General features: G+C 34.2%; 1 pseudogene; it reads right to left on the reverse strand.

Moving 5' to 3' along the window:
* Positions 1 to 783: 783 nt before the first annotated feature.
* Positions 784 to 26,163, reverse strand: part of LOC149559174 (oxysterol-binding protein-related protein 1C-like) — a 29,028-nt pseudogene continuing 3,648 nt past the window's right edge.

The raw sequence follows: 26,163 nt of genomic DNA on the forward strand, positions 1-26,163 counted from the left end.
ACCCAAGCACTTCCTTGCATTATTTAACTGTCGAGTAACTTCCCAAAGTGGGCAAGTGTGTACCGTAGGATGCATCCTGTGGCACAATCATATGCATCGATCTTGAGCTCATTTTTCTGGTGTCACATCATCATGCTCAGCACTTTGCTCAAAATTTCTTCCTACTGTCACTTCTAGTTGGTCGTGCATGGGTCCCTCAATACATGTTTGGGCCTCTAAAATTTGTGTGTCTTTAAGACACTAGGCTATTGTGTAAGGGAGTACTTAAACATAAAAAATCCTCCCCAACTTGTGAATGTGGGATATGAAACCTACGTCATCTACACATCATCTTTGCTATGGAACTATGCACTTCTTCCTCGCAACCGGAGCCTTTCCTTCCGCATGGGGCTCGACATTTTCCTTGGCATGGATGATGGCCAAACATGAGTGCTCTACCTTGGGCATGGATGCTCTTCATCTATGGGTGGCCCAATTAAAAAATAGAGCCCCTGCACCTTTTGTCTTTCTGGCTCCTTCTACACACGGCTTCTCTCCTTGGTGTGAGTTGTCATTTAACTCTAGCCCCTATTTCTTTTACACATCTAATTTCATTAAGAGAAACCTTGTTGTTTCCATACAGGAAATGAGGACATGTAATCTACACATAGAATTTCAAAATGTTTGTTGTTCCTTTCACTTCGAATTCCCCTGGTAAAATGTGGCTCTTCTCTACTTGGCGACACCACAAAAATGTGTGCCCTGCACTTTGGCTAGTTGTTGCTTTTTTGCATAGTGCTTCCTTTATGTCCTCCATAGCTGCCTTCCTATCAAAGTTGCAAATTTTTTACCATATTGATGATGAACATAACCTTGTACCTTTTCAAAAATGAATTGGATGCCTTTATCAAGATAATCTACTTCATATGTCTCTCCTAGAAATGGATTAAATGGTTTACACATTCGACCCTCTAATGATGCATATCCAAAGACAAAAAATGCAGTAATGTGCAATATCCTTATCAAATAGTTTCCTTATTTACCATATTTATATGCTTGATCTAGAAGATAGGATTATTCCATATCCTCAAAACATTTCTATAAGAAAGATATTGGCTTATTGAAATAAACTAGAAGGAAAACTTTGGTCAAGTCTTTTCCAATATTATCCTTGATCAATGACCACAAGCTAACACTTTTCTCTATTTCTTTAGGTTCAAGAAACCTCTTTCACCACTCAATAAAAGGAAAACTATAATCAACTACATTCATGTATCACTCATCCCCACCTACATGTGTAATACACCTTGATAGAGGTGATCTGGCAATAGGAGATTCTATTAACTTAGTTGAAGATTGTCCACTGAATGCATCTAGACCAAGAAATTTTGTTATGTCAAAGTAAACATTATCTCCCTCATCTGTATCTACCTCAACTACAATATGTGTTTCCTTTCCCTCATTAGTATCTGAGTCAGTTCCATGACAATCTTTAGGCATATTTTTTCCAAAAAAATGACCACCATGCATACAATTTTGTGTTTCATGTACAAATTTGGCCTCTAGTTCCATCTTTTCTACCTACAGTATTAGACATCCAACATAAGCATTATAACAGTAAAAATTTATGTAATTGTCTTAACTTCTCAATCAACCACATGTACTTTTTTTTGAAGCAATCTCAACTATTGTTGTAAGATAGAAAATTCATAATTCATAATGCCTTCACAGTCCCTAATCACCTCTTCAGAAAGGGCCTCTTCTGTTCACCATTTTCTCAATGTTCTTACTGAAATTGTTATTTCCTGAGACTACTGTGGTGTTCACACTAAAAATTATGTTCCCATTTTGAGCATCTATATCAAATTTTGAGTCAAATCAAGCCTCATGAATGCATGTGTCCCTGATTATTAGTCTAAGTCCTAAGAGGTGTTTAATGCTTCTAACACCTTCCATTCAACATGTCCAAGCATTCCATGATGATAAATTTTCATCTCGAGTCATTTCGTGAAGTCTTTTTTGAGCAAATTCAAAATCTGCATTTTACTCCAAGTGTCAAACAGCGACAAGAGGCCCTATTTGCATTTGAATATCTCACACTAGAAATGTTTCATGACCTACCACTTTGGGAGTATATAGTGTCCATATCTAAGAGCCTATGTTTCATATTTTGAAACATTTTGAGTCCATTTGAGTAGGTTTTGAACCCCTCAATGTTGGTAGTTTACAGTTCTCTGCATTTGTGTAGTTGTTCACATTTCTGGGAAGCCCTGTCTGACCTGCTATAATTTTGACCTAGTTAACCAAAATGTTAAAATTCCTATTGCGTTGCATTGTAGGTGTCAGAGACTTGTTATGTTTCAATTTTAATCTCATGAAGAATCTATTTGATCAGTTTTCAAACGCGATTCCAAATGGAATTTCTATCTTTTTATTGGTGTCAGTAGATGCAGATTGTTTTCTACCCCTATTCGTGATGTCATAACCCAAAACCCATGATTGGCTAGATCCAATGGATTGTACCACTATGTACTACTCTAAAAATACTTTAAGTGTGCCAAGTTTTAGGTCATGACAAATCCATTTGCACACTTTCCCAAGTCAATTCCATTTGAAAAAATCATTTTCTGCCAACATTTCCAGTTTGTAAAATCTAAGTAGTCCACTTTGACTGCTCACCATTTACGTCCTATTATTCATCATGAGCCCAAACTATAGATCCATACTCTCCTCATAACAGATAATGAACCCTCCAATTTTCATTTTCCCAAGTATCCATTTGCCCAATTTTTCCAGCGAAATCCGAACCCAGTTTATTGTTTTTTGACTTGTTTACTTGCAGGTAATTCTAATAGGTCAACTTGGACAGCGAATATCTTTTGACCCTGAATTCGTCATGTGACAAGATTTGACAGGATAAGAGTATGGAGAAAAGAGAATCGATGCCCCAGTTTTGAGAGCTTGGTCAGTTGTTTGGGTTAGCTTTTAAAGCCAGTCAATGGACCTCCTGACATGAAATTCACAGTTTGTAAAATAATGGTAAAATCAGTTTTGAATGATTGTTCAGAATGTCGAATGTGTTTTGAATCAGTACAAGGTGGCCATTGGATCAGTTTGAGATGATCAAGTGTTTAAAAATATATAAAAATTTAGCCGGACCCACTTTGGAGCCAAGCTAAATTCATCAGAATGGTAAGAGCTGCTAAGGATCTAAGAGGTTTTGAAAGCAGTGATCATAATGACTCTGATTGTTATAAACTTTCAATATATGGATATTGTGCATAAGGAGCCTTAGTCAATGTAAAAAAGGTGTGACCCACATGAGCCAGAGGAGCACAATGCGAAGCATCTCACGCCAAGCAAGTTGAAGCACTCCACAGATGCAAGACAAATGTAACTATCAACATGGATGAGAAAAGTGTTGTGCTCACAGGCTTAAGGAATTTTTCCTATCTCTATGGATCAAATGCGTGCAAAATATGAGAAGCATCTTGAGTTCAATCACCATCAAGCAAGTATGACCCTACCAATAATACGAAGAGGTAGACATAAAATTGAGAGGATAATGTTCAGCCCCACAAATGGTCAATCATAGATTAGAGAATTATTTGTCAAATTGTTTTTGACACCCAATTCAAAGAAGAAAAGGATTGCATTTGAAAGGTTTGATAAATGTCAATGAAAGTAGAGAACATCCAATGCTCAGTCTATGAAGCAATCAAATGATATAATATCCTTCACCAAAGAAAGAGGAGCCCTTGACCACGGTGAATGGCATGGCCAAGGAAAGAAACTATGGAATGAAGAGGCACTAGCTCATGTGAAGAGTAAACCAAGCATGAAGCAATTTACATCAGAAAAGAGGAGGGAGAGTAGGGTTTAACCTAGCACAAGCAAGTGCCAAACAAAAAGAGCCCATCTATGGCAAGAAAAAAGATAGTCAATGTAGGCAATGTGAGAACAAGAGAGCAAGCGGCATAAAAAATAGAGAAGCTCCAAGCCATCTACAAAAAGGAAGTTGCCAATGGATGGTTGAGATCCATGTATACCAGTAGCAGTCAAAGAAAACAAGGACCAATCTTGCATTAAGACAAAAAGAGGAACACAATAAAAGAGAGCCCTAGTCATGAAGAGCTAATTAAAAAGGAAGAAACCTATAGTTTTAAAAGTAAAGTCGCCCCTGCATTTAAACATAAAATTTTCCCAATATAATCATGAGACCCAGTGCCAAAAAGGAGGAAAGCGCAAGTAAAGTTTCAAGGAAAAAGCCAGCAACCAAAAAGGCCATAGTCATAAGCCACACTAAGAAGAAAAGAAAGCAAGGGCAGCCTGTGGCAAGGGTCAACAAAACATAGTAGACACTCCACATATGAATGAGGAAATCACACCAAAAGTAGGCAGTACCATTACCATTATTGTTGGTTGTGCATGAATTATGGATCTGTGAATCAAGTCAAGCTTTTGGTTTTCACGTTTGTGTGTGCTCTGAAGGTGATAGGGCATAACTTCTATTGTTACTAACATTTGAAGTAGAGCGAGCAGGCCATGTGAAGAGCTGACATGACTTATCTCTTACACGACCCTTCTTTAATCAGCACATATCATTGCCATATCTCAACATTTTGTTGGCTATCACCCACCTTCAACTTCAACATGGAAATATATTCTTGGGCTTCATTTAAGATAACATAGTTTTCTTCTTTGGTTCATCTTCTTCCATGTGTCAGTTCTTAATGCAATGAAAGAGCAGAGCCGCCATGAAAGGAAGAGATTTGTTAAAAGTAAAAGCAGCGAAAAAGCCACATTGGAGAAACTATAGAGCACATGTAGAGGACATAGACCAACACCCAGCATGATGAAATAAGTAAGAATAGAGGTAATCCACTAGTTGAAGCAAGAAGGTTATGTTAAAATCATAGGATGAAAATACTAACACAGGAACACGTAAAAAGGAGATGCCAAGTAGAGAGGAGTTGCCCATGTTGAGGAAAGAATGACAACACAAGCCAAGAATGCTCGTAGTTTCAAGGGAAAAGGGATAACGTCTTAGACCTTTGATCCCACATTGATAAATAAGGAACCTTTTTTGATGTTTAAATACAATGGTGCTCCCTATGTATTGTGTCTTAAGACACCGGCTATTTTAGAAGCCGCAGGTGGTTTAGTGGGGCCCATGGTCGGCCAAGTGGACGCTGTCAAAAATAAAATTTTGAACAGAAACACAAATCAGAGAGGATGATATCATCATACATCATCGAGATCGAAAAATCTAAAATTTGGCTAGTCGCTACCTCACTAGCTAAAAAATCCTAGGTTTTCTGGCTAGCAACATAGCGAGTCGCTAGAAATTCTCAAAATCTAGCAAGACAGCTATGGGTCCCTATAGCAATGATGTGGCAAGAAAATGAGCTTAGAAGGAGGAGATCTCACCACATGTCCTGATCGTGTGGTCATCGCTATGTCGCCAAATGGAAGATGCATGAGAATTACCATAGCAACATAGCAGGCTTTGATTTGGTGATGACACGTGGCAACAAAGATGAGGTCACCAGCCAATCTTAGTGTGACATGTGGCATCATTGTGCAGGTCCAAGCCAGTAAAATAGTGACATGTGGCATCTTTTAAATGGTTCAAATGAGGAAAGTGAAGATTTCAAGTATTAAAAAATATCTTTGCACTACAAATTCATTCTAAAGTTGAATAAATTTAATTCCAAATTATACATTTCCTATAGTTTGAGCTATGGGTTTATTTTAAATTTTTCAAATTTATTCTTTTACTTGCCATGGAGCCATGAATAGAGCTTGAAACTTCATAGGGCTATAACCTGGGCATTTTTTATCAAAAATGGGTTTTCCAATATACCACCGGTACTGAAACAAGATGAAATTTTTGAATATGATGTCATATTATGCACAGGTCTTCACCAGTTTGTGTTATAAGCCATTTTTTATTCCTAGGGCCTTCTTAGTGGAATGAATAGATTTGATCATTGAGCATCAGAGTTGGTTACAAGGCAGATTTGAAGACCTTTTGAAGCATAAAAATGGAGAAAACAATCTAGAAAAGGTTACATTGGCTTCTTGAAATCACTTTTCAACTGATTTTTACTTTTATCATGAATTTACTTTGACATCAGAAATCAATTATGATGGTGAATCAACTATCTGAAATTTTTTATACCTTTAAGAGCCAGAATCATGGGGATTTGATAAGCAGTTACAGAGAGAAGGTAGAGAGAGGCATTTTCATCTTCTTGGGAAGGAATTCTGAGGGTACACATGTCAATTACAGATTCAATCTGAGATTTGTTTCCTTTCTATTTATGCTTTCTTCTTCTCTTTTGCAAGGGTTGGAAAAGACTGGAAAGTTTCTCTGGTATGAAGATAGTTAGTCAAACTGGCCCTGGAATTGATGAATTTTGAATGGAAGACTTGGGATGTGCTAGTTCCATTTCTTTGGCTATGATAACCCCCTTCCCATCTCATCAGCTTCTCATTCCTGCCATTTTCTCTCTTGTATGACAACATTTGTTCATTGAATAGTCTGGTTTATTAGGTTCTTTGTTAGTTAATGTCATGCATTTTTATGTATTATTTCAATGAAATCAATACAAGGAACAACAAGTGTTTAGTTTTAGTTTAAATCTTGTCTCCTTTCTTGGTTGAGCTGTGATGTTTTATGGTCTTTGACAGAGAGCCTAGATCATAGTTGCGGTCCCTTAAGGTTCTATGTTGCTTCATTGTTGCTTGTAATTCAATGAATTATTTAAATGCTTTAAGATTCAACAAGGTTGTAGGTTTATTGAGGAGGATATCAGGTAAGAATGAGATTTAAATTGAATGCTAAAATCCAATTTACAAGGTAAATGGATAGATCTAGAGTCTTGGCATGAGAATCATGTTCTAGATATCCAAAGTGCATGAGGGAGATTCATGAATTGCCTAATGGATGAGGCACTGATCTGTTATAGGATCATAAGTCTTTTGTTCATACCTGGTTTTCATCCACTTTCCCCACCCACATAAAATCAAATCAAATTCAAATCATCTTTACAATTTTATGTTGAAGGGCTAGAACAATTTAACCCTCACTCAACATATGAGATTCATAGATTTGCATTTAGCTACTATAGATCTATGTCATTTCATGAGTTATTAGGAGATATAAGGGGTTTTCATCTGTAGTAAATAGATTCAAGGATATGTTTTGCACTGGTATGATATCAATTTAATTTGAGATCTACCCACCTAGGTCTTGCAGAGCCTAAAGTGAAGAAGGGTCGTGCCTTATAGTTGGCCTAGTGTCTGAAATGATGTGTTGAAGATGGTATTTAGCTGCCCTAGATGCATCATATTCTCATCATGGTAATTGAAAACCTCCAGCATTTTCAAACACCAACAAAATGGTGACTCTGTTGGGGAAGCTATGAAGTAATTCATTTTTAAAAGGACAAGAATCTCTGGTATAAGTTGAATATTTCAAATCCTATTCTCAGTTGGGTTTTTGCCCATTTGAGTCACCAAAAAAATGGTGACTCTACTGGGGACATAAGAAAAGAACAAGAATCTTTGCAGAAAACATTTTCTATAGCGGTAAGGTGTACTTTTTTTCATCTCTCTGCTGAATATTCATGCACCCCAATAAGTTTTATCCATTTGTAATAGTAACTTCAAAGGTGAATCCAGATTGTGTTGTTATTAAGTTATATTTCCAATTAATTCATCCATTTGTTGATCATAAAGTACTGTTGCAATTTCAAAGTTAGAAGTGATCAAAAGTTTGTCTCTCTTCAAAGTGGTAGATGATTTTCAAGTCTCATAAGTTAAAAGATGCAGTTCAGATCTATTATGTTTTAAATCTTTCTCACAATTGTGAATGGAAACTCTCTATAAAGGATCTCTAAACCAATGTAGATTGGTTACATATAATTTTTTTCAAGAGTTTTTAATTGAACTAGGCAGATCTGAAAGTTGTGTTGAGTTTTAAGCAAGAAGAGAGATCTATATAGGTTTCTGGCCAATAAGTTTTGAAGTGTTGTTTGATTTGCTGTTATAAGAGTTTTTGAATGTAAAAATGAATCACATCAGTGAATTCATTTAGTTCTCCTCAAGGAGATGGCAACTCTATAAGGATATGATCAGTGGTGTGAGAAATTGAGCTCAGCTCCAGGCCAATCAGCAGATCAGTGTTTTCATGCAGCAACACTAAAGGTATTTTCATTTTCATATATTTTTCTTTTCATGAAAATTGATTGTGAAAAGTGTTCTCCATCAAGTGAATTTTAGCACTAAGAGGAGGAGAATAGTGTAATAGGTTTTATACACTTCATTGGATCGAGTTTCAGTTGTGTTTTTAAAGTTTTGAAGTGTATTTCAAAAGAGATTCATGGGTAGAAGGGTATAGATCTACTACAAATTGCAAAATAGATTTATTGGTGAATGAGGTTCAAATTTTTAAAGGATGTCAAGATTCATTTCACCTAAGATGCAGCTGGTTAATGAAATGCCTAGATCCATTTCTACCAAGCAATATATGCCATTAAGTTTCAATGGTGTTCATGGTTTCCCAAATGTCATTCCTAGTGATGTTAGAAAATGTTTTCCTAAGTTTAATGGGAACCATATTGTTTCAGCTAGTCATCATGTTGAGTTGTTCATTGACTTCATGGGTGACTATGAGATTGCTCATGAGCATGTGCACATTAAGCTATTTGTTCAAACCTTGGAATGAGATGCTAGAGACTGGTTTTCTTTTTTACCAGCACGATCTATTTCATCTTAGAGTGAGTTTCATTCTGCTTTCATGGAGCAATTTGGAGAACAGGTAAGCATGTCTGATTCTTATGATAAGTTTTTTAGGATTCACATTGAGGATGGTGAACTTGTGCCTCAATTCAATATTAAATTTGCAAGATTTTTGAATGATATCCCTGAGAGTTATAGACCCGATGATCAAATGTGTTTAGTTGTTTACTTTGGTGCATTTGACAAGAAAATGAACTATCTATTAAGGGATAAAGAACCATAGACATTGTACCAGGCTTTTATGACTGCTAGAGATATTGAAAATAATTTGAAGTATGGACTGATGAGAGCTCATTTGTCTATGAATGATTGTCTGTATAATGTGTTTGAAATAAAGAATGAGTGTGGTGTAGATGTTTCAGTTTCAAATCAGAATGTCAACACCCCTGCTATAGGTTTTAATCAAATTGAGAATTTAAATCAAAATATGTGTATAAGGAAGGTTAGTCTGGTTACAAATGAAGTTGCACATGTTTTTGATGCTATAGCAGTAGGAAATATTTCAAACTTTGATTAGGTTCAGCATTATGGTGATTTTATAAATCAAGATTTAGTTATAGCAGTGAGTTCTTCTCATGATAATTACATGTATGATGATGTAACTAACATTTCAAAGTTTGAAGTTGCTACACCTAGATCTTAGTCTTGGGCAAGAGAGGATGCTCAAAGTTATCTCTCTAATCATGAACTTGATGTTGCTGATCCGAAATGTCATGGAGAGAAAACACAAGATGAAGAATGTAAGTCACTTTTATCTTAGTCATAGTTAGAAGAATAGAGTTCATATATTTCTAATGTTTCAATAGTGGATTGTAATGTGGATTTTATTGATCAGAAAGATAGGCAAGAAATGAACTATCTCATTAAGAGATTGCATTATGTTGAGAATGAATTAAAGGTTGAATTGGAAAGACATGCATCTCAATATGGGTATGAAGAAGTTGAAAGTTGTCTTCCAAATGATAAAAGGTGAAGTTGTTGATCTGACATATTATGAAGAAGTCTCATGTGAAGACAACGATGATAGTTGTTGCTCGAGTCAAGAAGAGGACATTGTTAGCACATGCTTGTCTTCACACAAGTTTTGTACTGATTGGGAAGAAGAAAGCAATAATGGAAGTGAGTGCTCTTATGAAAATGAAGGTATGAGTACTATTTCTAAATCTGAAAATGAAATTCTAGTTTAGAGTTATGTAACTCAGCTCTAGGTTGAAGGTTGTGAGGAAGTTTTTTCTACACTATATGAGGATAAAAGGATTATTTATAAAGATGAATTGATTAGTTGTGTAGATGAATGTCTTGAGAATGAGTGCAGTAATCAGCAATACATGAATGATTCTAAGGTTGATGCATCAACACCCATTGGTAAGATAAATAATGATAAGATTGTAAGACATTTGAATCACCTACATGAAGAGAATGAAAGTAACTTTGATTTATATTCTAAATGCTTCGTTGATGGAGTAGAAAGTGACTCTACATGTAGTTCTGATCTTTCTTCACTTACTAAAAGCTTCCATGAGGACAAGATGGGTAATGATTTTAAAGTATATACTAATGCTTTATATGATGAAGATTGTGATGGCAATCAGCCCATATTTTGTCAAAATGTTCAAAGAGGATCACTACATGGAGTTATCAACCCATTGTTTGAAGAAGACATGGAATTTCCAAATTTAGTTGAGAATGATTTTAATAACGATACCTTATCTTACTATTGTAAGAGGTCAGACTGTTCTTTTTCCAGATGTGATAGTGAAAATGATGATTATGTTGCATCTCATGATATAGATAATAAGGTGTTTGATGAGGTTGTAATTGAGGATCGGTACATACCTTGTATTGAATTTTGTAATGAACATTCTAATGAGATGACTGATTCATTTCCTGATTTCAAAAGACCATTTGAAGATTCTGGATTAGTTATAGACTATGACATTGATGATATATGTGAGTATAAATCTGACTGCTCCTCCAAGTACCATCCAGTTATACACAAGGATACACAATTTGAAGGTATGTGTGATCCTTTTGTCCATGTTGAATATGATGTCTTCATATTCAAAGTTGATAGCATGCATGAATCATTAAATGAAGAAAAGTTTTGGTTTCAGCATGCTTATTAGAACTTTCGTAGTGAGCAAGTTGTAGGAGGTGAGGCTAGTTTCTATATGCATTATGAAAGTGAAGGTGTTGATTTTGTTTTGCCAAGTGATTCATTTCATGATGATAATATGATTGGTGAAACTAATAGGGGAAGTAATTTTAGTTTACCTCATGAAAGTTCAGATGAGAATTATGTTTATGTTAGAGGTAAACAATTTTGTTGAAGTTCAGTGGCCTAGGGCCATCCTTTGTACATAATCTTAGTAGCTGTTTCCCTGCTTTCAATAAAGTTGTTTGAGAGAGTTTTTGAAGTTTTGGGAATGGTCTGCTTCTCCCAGAGATCTGAAATCTTTCCACGCCCACAAGGGGCATGCATCCCCAGATAAAGCCACTATTGGCGCTCAAAATTGTGTTCCCAATTTGAGTGTCTATATCAAATTTTGAGTCAAATCAAGCCTCATAAATGCATGTGTCCCTGGTTATTAGTTTGAGGCCTAAGAGGTGTTTAATGCTTCTAACACCTTCCATCCAACATGTCCAAGCATTCCATGATGATAAATTGCCATTTTGAGTCATTTCGTGAAGTCTCATTTTAAGCAAATTCAAAATCTGCATTTTACTCCAAGACTCAAATAGCTACAGGAGGCCCTATTTACATTTGAATATCTCACACCTAGAAATGTTTCATGACCCACCACTTTGGAAGTATATATTTTCCATATCTAAGAGCCTATGTTTTAGATTTTGAGCCATTTCAAGTCCGTTTGACTAGGTTTTGAACCCCTCAAAATTGGTAGTTTATAGTTCTATGCATTTGTGTAGTTCACATTTCTGGGAAGCCCTATTTGACATGCTATAATTTTGATCCAGTTGACCCAAATTTTGAAATTCCTATTGCGTTGTATTTTAGGCATTAGAGACTTGTTGTGTTTCAATTTTAATCTCATGATGAATCTGTTCGATCAGTTTTCGAATGCGATTCCAAATGGAATTTCTATCTTTTTACTGGTGTCAGCAGATGTAGATTGTTTGGTACCCTTGTACGTGATGTCATAACCCAAAATTTGTGATTGGTTGGATCCAGTACATTCTACCACTATGTAGTACTCTAAAAATACTTTAAGTGTGCCAAGTTTCAAGTCATGACGAATCTAGTTGCACACTTTCCCAAGTCAATTCCATTTGAAAAAATCATTTTCTGCCAATATTTCCAGTTTGTAAAATCTGAGGAGCCCACTTTGACCGCTCACCATTTGTGTCTTTTTATTCATCATGAGCCCAAATCATAGATCCATACTCTCCTCATGATAGAGAATGAACCCTCCAGTTTTCGTTTTCCCAAGTATCCATTTGCCTAGTTTTTGAAGACAAATCCGAACCCAGTTTATTTTTTTCTAACTTGTTTACTTGCAGGTAATTCTAATAGGTCAACTTTGACAGCGAATATCTTTTGACCCCGAATTCTTCATGAGATGACATTTGATAGGGTAAGAGTATGCAAAAAAGGGAATCAGTGCGCCAGTTTTTAGAGCTTGGTAAGTTGTTCAGGTCAGTTTTTAAGACAAGTCAACGAACCTCCTGACATGAAATTCATAGTTTGCAAAATAATGGTAAAATCAGTTTTTAATGATTTTTCATAAGGTCGAATGTGTTTTGAATCAGTACGAGGTGGCCAATGGATCAATTTGAGATGATCAGGTGTTTGAAAATGAAATTTTTTTTAGCCGAATCCACTTTGGGGCTGGCTAAATTCATCAGAATGGTGATAGCCGGTAAGGATCTAAGAGGTTTTGAAAACAGTGATCATAATGACTTTGATTGTTAAAAACTTTCAATATATGGATATTGTGCATAAGGAGCCTTAGTCAATGTAAAAAAGGGGAGACCCGTGTGAGCCAGAGGAGCACAATGTGAAGCATCTGACGCCAAGCAAGTTGAAGCACTCTACGCATGCAAGACACATGTAACTATCAACATGGATGAGAAAAGTGTTGTGCTCACAGGTTTAAGGCATTTTTCATATCTCTATGAATCAAATGCATGCAAAATATGAGAAGCATCTTGAGTTCAATCACCATCGAGCAATTATGACCCAGCCAACAATATGAAGAGGTAGACATAAAATTGAGAGGATAATGTTCAACCTTGCAAATGGTCACTCATAGATCAGTGAATTATTTGTCAGATTTTTTTTGATGCCCAGTTCAAAGAATACAGGAATGCATTTGAAAAGTTTGATAAATGTCAATGAAAGTAGCGAACATCAAATGCTCGGCCTGTGAAGCAATCAGATGATATCAAAGCATTCACCAAAGAATGAGGAGCCCTTGACCATGGTGAATGACATGGTCAAGGAAAGCCACTGCGGAATGAAGAGACACTAGCTCATGTGAAGAGTAGACCAAGCATGAAGCAGTTCACATTAGAAAAGATCCACGTATAACAGCTGCCAATGGATGGTTGAGATCCACGTATAACAGTAGCAGTCAAAACAAACAAGGGCCGATCCTGCATTAAGACAAAGAGAGGAACACAATAAAAGAGAGCCCTAGTCACGAAGAGCCAATTAAAAAGGAAGAAACTTGTAGTTTTAAAAGTAAAGCTGACCCTACATTTAAACATAAAAGCTTCCCAATATAAACATGAGACCCAATGCCAAAAAGGAGGAAAGCGCAGGTAAAGTTTCAAGGAAAAAGCTAGCAACCAAAAAGGCCATAGTCATAAGCCACACTAAGAAGAAAAGAAAGAAAGGGTAGCTTGTGGCAGGGGTCAACAAAACATAGCAGACACTCCACATATGAATGAGGAAATCACACCAAAAGTAGGCAGCACCATTACCATTATTGTTGGTTGTGCATGAATTATGGATCTATGAATCAAGTCAGGATTTTTGTTTTGACATTTGTGTGTGCTCTGAAGGTGATAAGGCATAACTTCTATTGTTATTGCCATTTGAAGTAGGGTGAGAAGGCCATGTGAAGAGCTAACATGACTTATCTCTTACATGGCCCTTCTTTAATCAATACATATCATTGCCATATCTCAACATTTTGTTGGCTATTTCTCACCTTCAACTTCAACATGGAAATATATTCTTGGGCTTCATTTAAGATAACGTAGTTTTCTTCTTTGTTTCATCTTCTTCCATGTGTCATTTCTTAATGCAATGAGGGAGTAGAGCTACCATGAAATGAATAGACCTGTTAAAAGTAAGAGCAATGGAAAAGCCGCATTGGAGAATCTGCAGAGCTCACGCAGAGGACATAGACCAACACGTAGCATGATGAAATAAGAAAGAACGGAGGTAATCCACTAGTTGAAGCAAGAAGGTTGTGTTAAAAGCATAAGAGGGAAATACTCACACAGGAAAACGTAAAAAGGAGATGCCAAGCATAGAGGAGTTGCCCATGTTAAGGAAAGAATGACAACGCAAGCAAAGAATGCTCACAGTTTCAAGGGAAAAGGGATAATGTCTCAAACCTTTGATCCCACATTGATAAAATAAGGAACCTTTTTTGATGTTTAAATACAATGGTGCTCTCTATGTATTGTGTCTTAAGAAACAGGCTATTTTATAAGCTGCAGGTGATTTAATGGGGCTCGTGGTTGGCCAGGTAGACACTGTGGTTGGCCAGGTAGACACTGTCAAAAACAAAATTTTGAACAGAAAAACAAATCAGAGAGGATGATGTCATCATACATCACCAAGATCGAAAAATCTAAAATCTAGCTAGTCACTACCTTGCTAGCCAAAAAATCCCAGGTTTTCCAGCTAGCAACATAGCGAGTCATCAAAAATCCTCAAAATCTGGCAAGACAATGATGGGTCCCTATAGCGATGACGTGGAAAGTAAATGAGATCAGAAGGAGGAGACTTTGCCACATGTCCTGATCATGTGGTCATTGCTACGTTGCCAAATGGAAGATGCACAAGAATTACCATAGCAACATAGCAAGCTTTGATGTGGTGATGACACATGATAGCAAAGATGAGGTTGCTAGCCAATCTTAGTGTGACATGTGGCATCGTTGTGTAGGCTCAAGCCAGTAAAATAGTGACATGTGGCATCTTTTAAATGGTTCAAAGGAGGAAAGTGAAGATTTCAAGTATTAAAATATATCTTTGCACTGCACGTTCATTCTGAAGTTGAATAAATTTGATTCCAAATTATACATTTCCTATAGTTTGAGCCATGGGTTTATTTCAAATTTTTCAAATTTATTCTTTTACTTGCCATGGAGCCATGAACAGAGCCTAAAACTTTAGAGGGCTATAACCTGGGCATTTTTTTTTGAAAATGGACATTCCAATATACCACTAGAACTGGCACAAGATGAACTTTTCAATATGAGGTCAAATTGTGCACAGGTCTTCACCAGTTTGTTATAAGCCATTTTTTGATTCCCAGGGCCTTCTTAGCAAAATGAGTAGATTTGATCATTGAGCATCAGAGTAGGTTACGAGGCAGATTTGAAGACCTTTTGAAGCCTGAATATAGAGAAAACAATTTGAAAAAGGTTACATTGGCTTCTTGAAATCACTTTTCAACTAATTTTTACTTTTACCATTAATTTACTTTGACATTAGAAATTCGTTATGATGGTGAATCAAATATCCGAGATTCTTTATACCTTTAAGAGCCAGAATCATGGGGATTTGATAAGCAGTTATAGAGAGAAGGTAGAGAGAGGCATTTTCATCTTCTTGGGAAAGAATTCTGAGGGTACACATGTCAATTGTAGATTCAATCTGAGATTTTTTTCCTTTATATTTATGCTTTCTTCTTCTTTTTTGCAAAGGTTGGAAAAGACTGGAAAGTTTCTCTGGTATGAAGATAGTTAGTAGAACTGGTCCTAGAATTGATGAATTCTAAATGGAAGACCTAGGATGTGCTAGTTCCAAACCATGAAGCTTTTCTTTGGCTGTGATACCCCCTTCCCATCCCATCAGCTTCTCATTCTTGCCATTTTCTCTCTTGTATGACAACATTTGTTCATTGAATAGTCTAGTTTATTAGGTTCTTTGTGAGTTAATGTCATGTATTTTTATTTATTATTTCAATGAAATCAATACAAGGAACAACAAGTGTTTAGTTTCAGTTTAAGTCTTGTCTCCTTTCTCGGTTGAGCTGTGATGTTTTATGGTCTTTGACAAAGAGCCTAGATCATAGTTGTAGTCCCTTAAGGCTATATGTTGCTTCATTGTTGCTTGTAATTCAATGAATTATGTAAATGCTTCAGAGATTCAATAGGGTTGCAATTTTATTGAGGAGGATATTAGGTAAGAATGAGATTTAAATTGAACACTAATATCCAATTTACAAGGTAAATGGATAGATCTAGAATCTTGGCATGAGAATCATGTTCTAGATATCCAAAGTGCATGAGAGAGATTCATGAATTGCCCAATGGATGAGGCACTGATCTGTTATAGGATCATAAGTTTGTTGTTCATACCTAGTTTTCATCCACTTTCCCCACCCACATAAAATCAAATCAAATTCAAATCATCTTTACAATTTTATGTTGAAGATCTAGAATAGTTTAACCCTCACTCAGCTTATGAGATCCATAGATTTTCATTTAGCCACTATAGATCTGTGTCATTTCATGATTTATTAGGAGATATAAGGGGTTTTCATCTGCAGTAAATAGATTCAAGGATATTTTTTGCACTGGTACGATATCAATTGAATCTTAGGTCTGCCCGTCTAGGTCTTACAGAGCATGAAGTGAAAAAGGGTCATGCCTTATAGTTGGCCCAATGTCTGAAATGATGTGTTGAAGATGGGAGTTAGCTGCCCCTAGATGCGTCATATTCTTATCGGGGTAATTGAAAACCTTCCAACATTTTCAAACACCATTATATGGAATGACTCTTTTGTAACACGCAATGCACCCATCCATGCTTGTCTATCTTCTCTGGTCTCTACATGGTGATGTAATGTCTTTATTCTATTAAAAATATAGAATTTCCTTTCATCTAATTTACTTTCTTTGAAGGAAGAAATCATAAGAGAAACTATTAATCTATTCCCAAAAACATAACAATTGTCATTGAGCCAGATTTAACATCATCATCCATTTCTTCAATCTAGGACAAGAGCTACCTATCAGCTTCTAAAAATGCTTTCCCTAATCCCTCTTCTTTATTCCAAATATTGATGACATATAAAAATAGTTGAATTAACCTCTTAATGACTATGCTCATCTATAAAGACATCAACATGGAAAGAATGATTACAACATCTTTTAAAACATCTTCATTTCCCCATGTCTAATCAGTCTGATGCAATTAGTCGAGCCCCAAAGTGGGCTCTACTAAAAAAAAATTGTTTTCAAACAACTGATACTCCAAGCTAACCCATTAAACCCATCATACTGATTAGAACCAAGTGCAACCACTAATCAATCAATTGAAACTCATTTTACCATTGATCTACAAACTATCAATTTAATGCCAAGAGGTCCTTTGACTGGCTTTAAAAACTGACAAAAACAAATTACTAGGTTCTGAAATCAACAATATTGATTCTCTGTTCCACATAATTTTACCCCATCGAATCTTGTCTCATAATGAATTCAGTCAAAATATATTGACCAATGAAGTTTCCCTTTCAAAGTTACCTACAAGAAAACATGTCAGAAAACAATAAATTGTGTTCGGATTTGGCTCTGAAAACAAGGCAAACTAATACGGTGGGCCACAAAAATTGGGACATTGGTTCACTGTCATGAGGAGAGTATGAATATATGATTTTGGCTCATGAAAAATAACAAGGCACAAATGGCAAGCAGTCAAAGTGGGCTACTCAAAATGTGTATCTTGGAAACAATGGGCAGAAAAGTATTTTTTGCAAAAGGAATTGACTTGGGGAAGTATGCAAACAGATTCATAAAGGCTTGAAAATTGGCACACTTAAAGTATTTTTAGGGTACAATGTATTGGTACAATCCATTCAATCTCATGTATCATGGATTTCAAAATATAACATCATGAATAGGGATACTGATCAATCTGCATCTTTTAAGACTAGTAAAAAGTTGAAAATTGCATTTGGAATCGCGTTTGAAAGCTGATCAAATGGATTTTCCATAAGCTCAAATTTGAATGTAGCAATTCTCTAACCTCTAAAATGAAATTAAAAAATAATCTTAGCATTTTGGTCAACTGGTTCAATGTTATAACACATCAAATAGGGCTTCCCAGAATTGAAAACAAATTGCATCAGCATAACATCAATAAATGACCAACTTTAAGGAATTCAAAAACCTAGTCAAACGGATTCAAAATGACTCAAAATCTAAAACATAGGCTAATTGGTATGGACACTAAACACTTCCAAAGTAGTGAGTCATGAAACATTACTGGGTGTGAGATATTAAATTTCAAACACTAGCCCCTATCGATGTTTGACACTTAGGCAAAAATGCAAAATTGATAATTACTCAAAATGACTCAAAATGGAAAGTTATCATCATGGAACACATAGATGTATTGAATGGAAGGTGTTAGAAACATTAAACACCTCTTAGGCTTCAAATAGACAGCTGGGTACACATGCATCAAAAAGCACTTATAGGGCTTAATTTTTCAATGGTACTCAAAATCGTGGCTTCAATTTTGAGTCCCAACACAATGAAGATATGAATGCATCACCAAGAATTGAATTAGTACCATTTGTACCAACAATAATAGTATGTAATGTTGAACCCATGAAACAAGAAGTGGAGTCACAAAAAGAATCAAGGACCATAGTGTCAAATTTGAAAATTCAAGTTCCTGCACAACAAAATGTCTCACCAAGCACAAGAAGAGGAAAGAAACTCAAGAAGAAGAAGAAGGAGACACATCTATTCAAGTGAAACCCAGTTACTTTTTATGAATAAATAATTATACTAAGTTGGGATCCAAATACTTTGGATGATGACCAAATGTATATTTATCTAGACTATGTGAATCAAAGAAGGAGAAAGCAAGGCTAAGGAAACAACAAAAGAAGAAGTAGGTGTTCATGATATTAAGGATATACTTCTAGAAATTATACCAAGAATTGATTTGATTTAAAAAGAACCTATTTTGGATCAATTGGTACAAATTATTGAAAGGTTAAGTGAACTTGACATAAATACTCACTCATTATTGCTTAAAATAAATGAGAAGAAAATTGAATATAAAGTAGTATAGAAAATCTCCACTAATATAGAAATAAAGAAAGTAGCATTATCTACTTCTATCATCGAGTTCAAGAGAACAAAAAAAATTACTTCACTATTCTTTCAAAAGTGATGTGATATACCATTCTTGACAAGTAGAGTACAGACAAAATTATAGAAGGTCAATGAAGACATGAAGCCAAGTGTAGAAGAATTGAAGGATAACCCAAGTACATATTCTATGGACTATTCCCAAGTGAGGAATTTATATAGTTTATAACATGAATGTCTATAGGAAGAAAGAAATATAAGAGCCAAGAGAAATCAAATTCAAGCCCTATTGTTATTGCATCTTGAGATCATATAAGCACATTTGAAGATTGCTAGAAAACTTTGTTGCAGCCCCAAGCTTATTAATTATCAATTACATAACATATCTAGAGGCCAAGCTATTAATTGAAGTACAAACAATAAATTTGATCAAAATAAATTGGGATAAAACAATAGAAACTCTAAAAATGCATTATAAATATTTTCTTTATCATTATGGATTCTACTGCCAATAATTTTTATATTTTCAACATTGTTTTGACATAAGTGTCAAAAAAAGGGGAAAATAATATATAGGTGTTTCTCTCTATTTATGTTTTTTTGTATGTATTACGGAATTAAAAGGAGTTATTATATGTATACTCCAAAAAAATAAAAAATTGAAAAATATTTTGCAAAATAAAAGCTATAACAAGGGGAAACATATGTCTAGGGGGAGTTTCTAATTAGGAGAATTTGGTATAAAGGTCAAGATATTGTGCATATAATATTTTTGACACTAATGTCAAGGGGGAGATTGTTATTTCTACAAAGAATAATATTGCCTATTAGTGTCAAAATGTATATAGAAATTGAGATATCATATTGCTCGAGTAATGAAGGAGGAGATAACAGAGATTTACAATTATACCAAAGCTTAAGTTCAAACCAAGTGATTGTATTTCTACCACTCAAATACTCCACTTGATTCAAGATAAATCCACACCGAGAAAGTCAGAAGACAACAAGAAAAGTTCACACCAAGTGACAACATGAAGGATCATTATATATATTGAGTGTTATAGAGATGACATCAAAGTTTGAATTGGAAAAAATTTTAATTTAATATGATCTATTGAGAAAGGAAAACAATTTACAAGAATTGAGGTAAATATTTGTAAATATTTTATTGAAGATTGTAATCAATTATTGTTGATTAAAAAGCTTGAATGACAAATGAGAAGAAAGATGAAAAGGAAGGAAAATTTATATGTTGTAGAACCATTGATCTTAATCAAATAACATGTCCAGAAATTTTTGAAACCCTAATTAGGTCAAGCTACAAAATGATAAAATAAAACTTTAAAAGAAGCTATACATAACTATTTATAGTTTTGTTGAAGTTGATGGTCAGACTTTTCTTGGAGAAGCATTATTGAAGGAAGTATTAGAGAGAGAAAGAGATCACAATCAAGAAAATAAGTTATAGAGATTAGAGAGACAAAGATAGAGTTGGAATGAATTGAAAATATATCACAACAAGTTGGTAATTATAGAAAAGAAGGATATAACCAAGCAAAGTAAGTTTCTATTGTAATGATCAAGTTGATGTTATTGTTTAATCACTCTAGTAGTATCTTAAATACTTAATAGGTGGACTTAGTAATCTTCTATGTAAATCTCTTAATCGTAGATAGACTTGATGAGTGTGGTAAAATCCTTGTAAAAGGTAGATCTAAACATATCTTATTCTATACGCTTAATCAAGTAAGTCATCAAAAGAGATAAACGTTGTACCCCTAACAAGGAAACTCCTTACAATTAGAAATTTGGCTAGTTTAGTCAACATGATGTTGTCATTTATAAAAAGATATCAGTCATGTAAAGTCATCAAATTATAAGAATGAATTTTTGGGATGTATACTAATGCAAGAGCATCCTATGTTGCCTTGTAATCCTACTCATTTTTTTAATTATGTTGGTAACTATCAAGTTCCAGTTACTGTTGAGTGTCAGTTAGTGTCACATGCTAACTATTATTGAGTGTCGGTTACTATCAAGTGCTAGTAACTGCCAAGCTCTAGTTACTATTGAGTTCCAATTATTACTGAGTTCATGTATTTTTTGAGTTGTCTAGTATTGGTCAAGTGTTCCTTCATGTATTTAGTGAACCTAATATTTTTTGATGTTTGGTTCCTTCTTTAATTGAGTTTTTATGTGATTGGTTCTTAGTTGGAGATGACTTATGCAATTAATTTGGATCATGAATTTACTGCTAAGATCTTATCTTAGGATATGTTCAGTCAATTTTTAGTATTAGGCTTTTATTATGTAATGATATAGAATCTTATGTAAGCTATTTTGGAAATTATAAATAGGGAGATTATGTTTAGCTTAGAGATAGAGGGAGTTTAGAGAAGATGTTCATGGAGGAGAAAATTTATAGTTCAATCATGAATTCTGAAGTTATATCTTTGTATTTGATCATAACCCAAAAGACCTTACAGTTGGGCATGTATGTTGATAATTAGATGAATCATTTAAGTGTTTATGATTCTCTCTCTCCTTGGTGTTGTTATCCATGTTATTTGATTCTATTATGTTTACTCAATAAGTTGATTAGATATTTAGGTGTGCCTCTAGCTAGAGATTGAGAGTCATCCTTGTGGAGATTGAATCATGTATAACCCTAATTTAAATTTGGTTGTAGGGTGGTAGATTTGTAGATTTGTAAATATTGTTCAAGGCAAAGTAAATGCTAACACTAATATTATGGACATGTTGAGACAAATTGCAGCTAGATTAGATGTTGTGGAGATAGCCCAAAGGAGAGGAGTGCATCTTGATGAAGCAATCATAGAAAACCCTAATCTAGAAGATCAAGATGAGGAAAGGTTGTTTAGAGTGTTATCTAGGAAACATTCAAAGCTTGATGTGGAAGTTGTTCTTTATAATGGAAAATTGGAAACCAATATTGTGTTAGATTGGATCTTTGATATGGAGAAGTTATTTGAGTTTGAAGGTATTCCTAATAATAGGAAGGTAAATATCACAAACACTAGGTTGAAAGGTCATGCCTCACTATCATGGAATAATTTTAAAACTAATAGATAGAGAAGAGGAAAGGAGAAGATCAAGACCTGGTTGAAAATGGTGAATAAAGTGAAGAAGTTCCTTCTTGTTGATTACCAATTTACCATTTTGACAAATAATTTGAGACAAAAGGAAATGATTGTGAGAGAGTCTACTAAGAAATTTTATAGATTGGACATGTGGATGATGTGGTTGAGAAATTTGCAAGTTATCTAAATAGATTGAGGCCTGGAATTCAAGATGAGATAAGTTTTCTGAAATTGAAAAGTGTGGAAGAACAATATCAATATGCCTTGAAAGCTAAGGTGATCTTGACAAAGAAGCATGGACAAAGACAGAGGGGTAGAGATGGTAACTTATAGAGAGGGATAAGTAGATCTTATGGAGAAAGTGGCATATCTGACAATTTTGTACAAGATAAGGGAAAATCTGAGTGGAAAAGTGATGAAAAAGAAAAGATTGGATGGAAATCTAGTAATTCTTACCTAGGAGGTAATATCCTAGATGTGGCAAAGAAGGGCATAGATCCTTTGAATGTAGATACTCTAATGAAAATAAACATGGTGGAAGGAATGTTGTGATACAAGTTGAATTTGTGCACCCTCAAAGTGGTCCTAAGGTTGGAGAAAACTTTACAATGAGAAGAACTCTTTTTAGTGAGAAAATTGAGGATAAAGAACCTATTCATAGGAGAAGTCTTTTCAAGACCAAATGTAAAATAGTTGGAAAATATTGTAAAGTGATCATTGATAGTGGAAGTTTAGTGAATTTGGAATCAAAGGAGATGGTTACAAATTTGTAGTTGTAGAATGGTGCAACATCACCTAGACAGTATATTATTAAAAGAGATCATAATTTATTCTTTAATGATTTATGTTCATTCATATATGTTTTAATTTCATTCTATGTCATACAATTCAATTGAAAAGAAAATTTATAACAAAAATGTAATGTTGTCCACATTATCATAGTTAAGGTCCTAATTGGTTGAATATGTAAAAAGTTGTAAAATAAACCTTGAAAGGAACTTAAAAATGTAAAATCCTATTAAATGGTTATTTCAGTATGTCTTTAGTGTTTATCCAAAGTCATGGCATCACATTTGTCAAAAGTCTCAAAAGCTTCTAGAAGGTGAAGAGTTGCAAAAAATGCAACATTGTAAAATTGCATTAACGTTGTAAAAAGAAGTCCAAAGGTCATGGGTGGTATTTCTAAGGTCTAAAATGGCCAAGAAACTATAAAATTTATTGTAAGGTTGAACCAAATCATAATTTAAGGAAACTTTTGAAACAAATTTAGAGAGATTCTAACTTGTTATTTTGATTGGTTTTTTAGTTGTCTTGTTGTTTTTGGACTTTGTACATCTATTTACAGGCTGAAAATGATGTATTAGGTAGATTAGAAAAATTAATAAACCTTCCATTTCTTTTGGTTTGATTTTATTTCATGCAAATTTGAGAAAGTTATGAGCATTCTATGGATGACAATTTTTTTCAAATTTTCAAATTATAGTCATATTGAAGCAACATGTACAGATGTTTAATTATTTTTTCAACGGATTAAGCTTATATTTCTAGAAAGAGGAATGAATCATAATTCTAATGAAATTTGGTATTTTTTGTTAATTTTTTTATAAGTTATAACCGTTTTAGTGAAAATCAATTTTTAACCATCTTCAACAGAGTCACAAAAAATGGGTCTCAATGTAGAGACAATAATTTTGGATTCTACCATTGGATGTTTCTAAGTTTTGGATATGTTATTGAAAACCTAATTTCACCTAAAGTGGATGGTTAGATTGAAGAAATAATATTTTGTTAAAATATTATGAATCTTTTTATGTAGGCCTATCTCGAATGGCAGAATTGAAGTCTATGTTTTAAACATTGATTTATTATTCGATAATGGTGATTTGATGGATGATTGTATTGGGAAATATGTATTTATGCCTCTATAATGTTTAATAAATTTTTGTTTGAGGGTTCTTGAAGTTTTATAATGATACTTGCATCAAATTGGTATCAGAGCTAGAAGCTCTTGAGAATGTGAAGGATTCACACCAGGACCTTGTTGGAAAGAAGATGGATATTTGATTCTTGTTGTTAAGTTTTTGCTACAAGTGCATGATCACACACTACAAAGAGGTGTACATGGAGGTCTACCTAAGGGACCATAGGAGATGGTCCAAGGGCCTTATAAGAAGGTCCATTTGGTTGCCAAAAGACCTAGGGAGAGAGACAAGAGATGACTCCTAAGTGAGGCAAGTTATTGTGTGTGATGCAACATGGAGGAGTGAACTTTTGATAGTTATAGAACCTTCAAGACAGAAACTTAAATTCCATTTATGAGAATCATAATTATTGGATAGAAAGAATGAAAAAGGCATCAAAGCTAGATGGAGGCAAAGAGGTAAAATTTAGTTTGCAAGTTATCGCCACCACATTTCCATGGGACATGGAAATTTTTCAAGCTTGAGAGTATGGTGCAAGAGCACCAAGCCATCATATAATTAAAAGAGATCATAATTGAGTATTTAATGATTTATATTCATTCATATATGTTTCAATATCATTCTATGTAATACAATTCAATTGAAAAGAAAAGTTGTAACAAAAATGTATTGTTGTCCATATTGTCATAGTTAAGGTCCTAATTGGTTGAATATGTAAATAGTTGTAAAATGAACCTTGAAAGGATAATGACCATGTAAAAGGTTATTAAATGGTAATTTCAATATGTCTTTAAATTTTATGCAAATTCATGGCATTAGATTTGTCAAAAGTCTCAAAAGCTTTCAAGAAGGTGAAGAGTTGCAAAAAATGAAACAATGTAAAATTGCATTAAAGTTGTAAAAGGAATTCAAAAGGTCATGGGTGGTATTTTTAAGGTCTAAAATGGCCAATAAACTATAAAATTCATTTTAAGGTCAAACCAAATCATAATTGAAGGAAATAGCAACTTTTGAAATAAATTTAGAGTGATTCTAACTTGTTATTTTGATTAGCTTTTTAGTTGTCTTGTTATTTTTGGGATTTCTACATCCATGTATAGCATGAAAATGATGTATTATTGATATGGTAGATTATGTAAATTGATAATACTTTCATTCTTTTGGTTTGAGTTTATTTCATGCAGATTTGAGAAAGTTATGAGCATTTTATGGATGACAGTTTTTTCAGATTATCAAATTATAGTCATATTGAAGCAGCATGTACAAATGTTTAACTATTTTTTCAAGGGATTAAAGTTATATTTATAGAAATAGGAATAAATTATGTTTCTAATGAAATTTATTTGGTACAATTTTGTTAAGATTTGTATAAGTTATGACCGTTTTAGTGAAAACTAATTTTTAACCATCTTCAACATAGTCACAAAAAATGGGTCTTGGTGTCGAGACCATAACTTTGGGTTCTACCATTGAATGTTTATGATTTTTGGACATGTTACTAAAAAAATAATTTTTCCTAAATTGGATGGTTGGATTTAAGAAATAAGATTTGGTTAAAAACTTATGGATCTCTGTATGCAAGCCTATCTTGAATGGCAGATTTGAAATCTATGTTTTCAAGATTGATTTAATATTTGATAGTGGTGATTTGATGGATAACAATTGTATTGGGAGATATGTATTGATGCCTCTATAATTTTCATTAAATTTTATTCATTATGGAAGTCCATGAATTATTTGAGGGTTCTTGAAGTTTTATAGTGATACTTGCATTAGAGAGGATGAAGCATTCTAAACCCTATCATGTTTCATAGATTAGGGATGAGCACAAGATATTGGTAAGAGAACAATGTGTTGTGAAATTAAAGATTGGATATTAATCTAAAAAAGTTCTATGTGAAATTATGTCCATGGATAGCTGTCATATTTTTTTGGGTGGGCCTTGGTAATATGATAAACATGTTGTGTATGATGGAAGATTGAATCAATATACTATTTGGATGAATAGAGTGATGGATACATTGATGCCTTTGATTTAG

The sequence above is a fragment of the Cupressus sempervirens genome, chromosome 5, assembly GCF_028749045.1.
Source record: "Cupressus sempervirens isolate cs-2001-9-10 chromosome 5, ASM2874904v1, whole genome shotgun sequence".
NCBI lineage: Eukaryota > Viridiplantae > Streptophyta > Pinopsida > Cupressales > Cupressaceae > Cupressus > Cupressus sempervirens.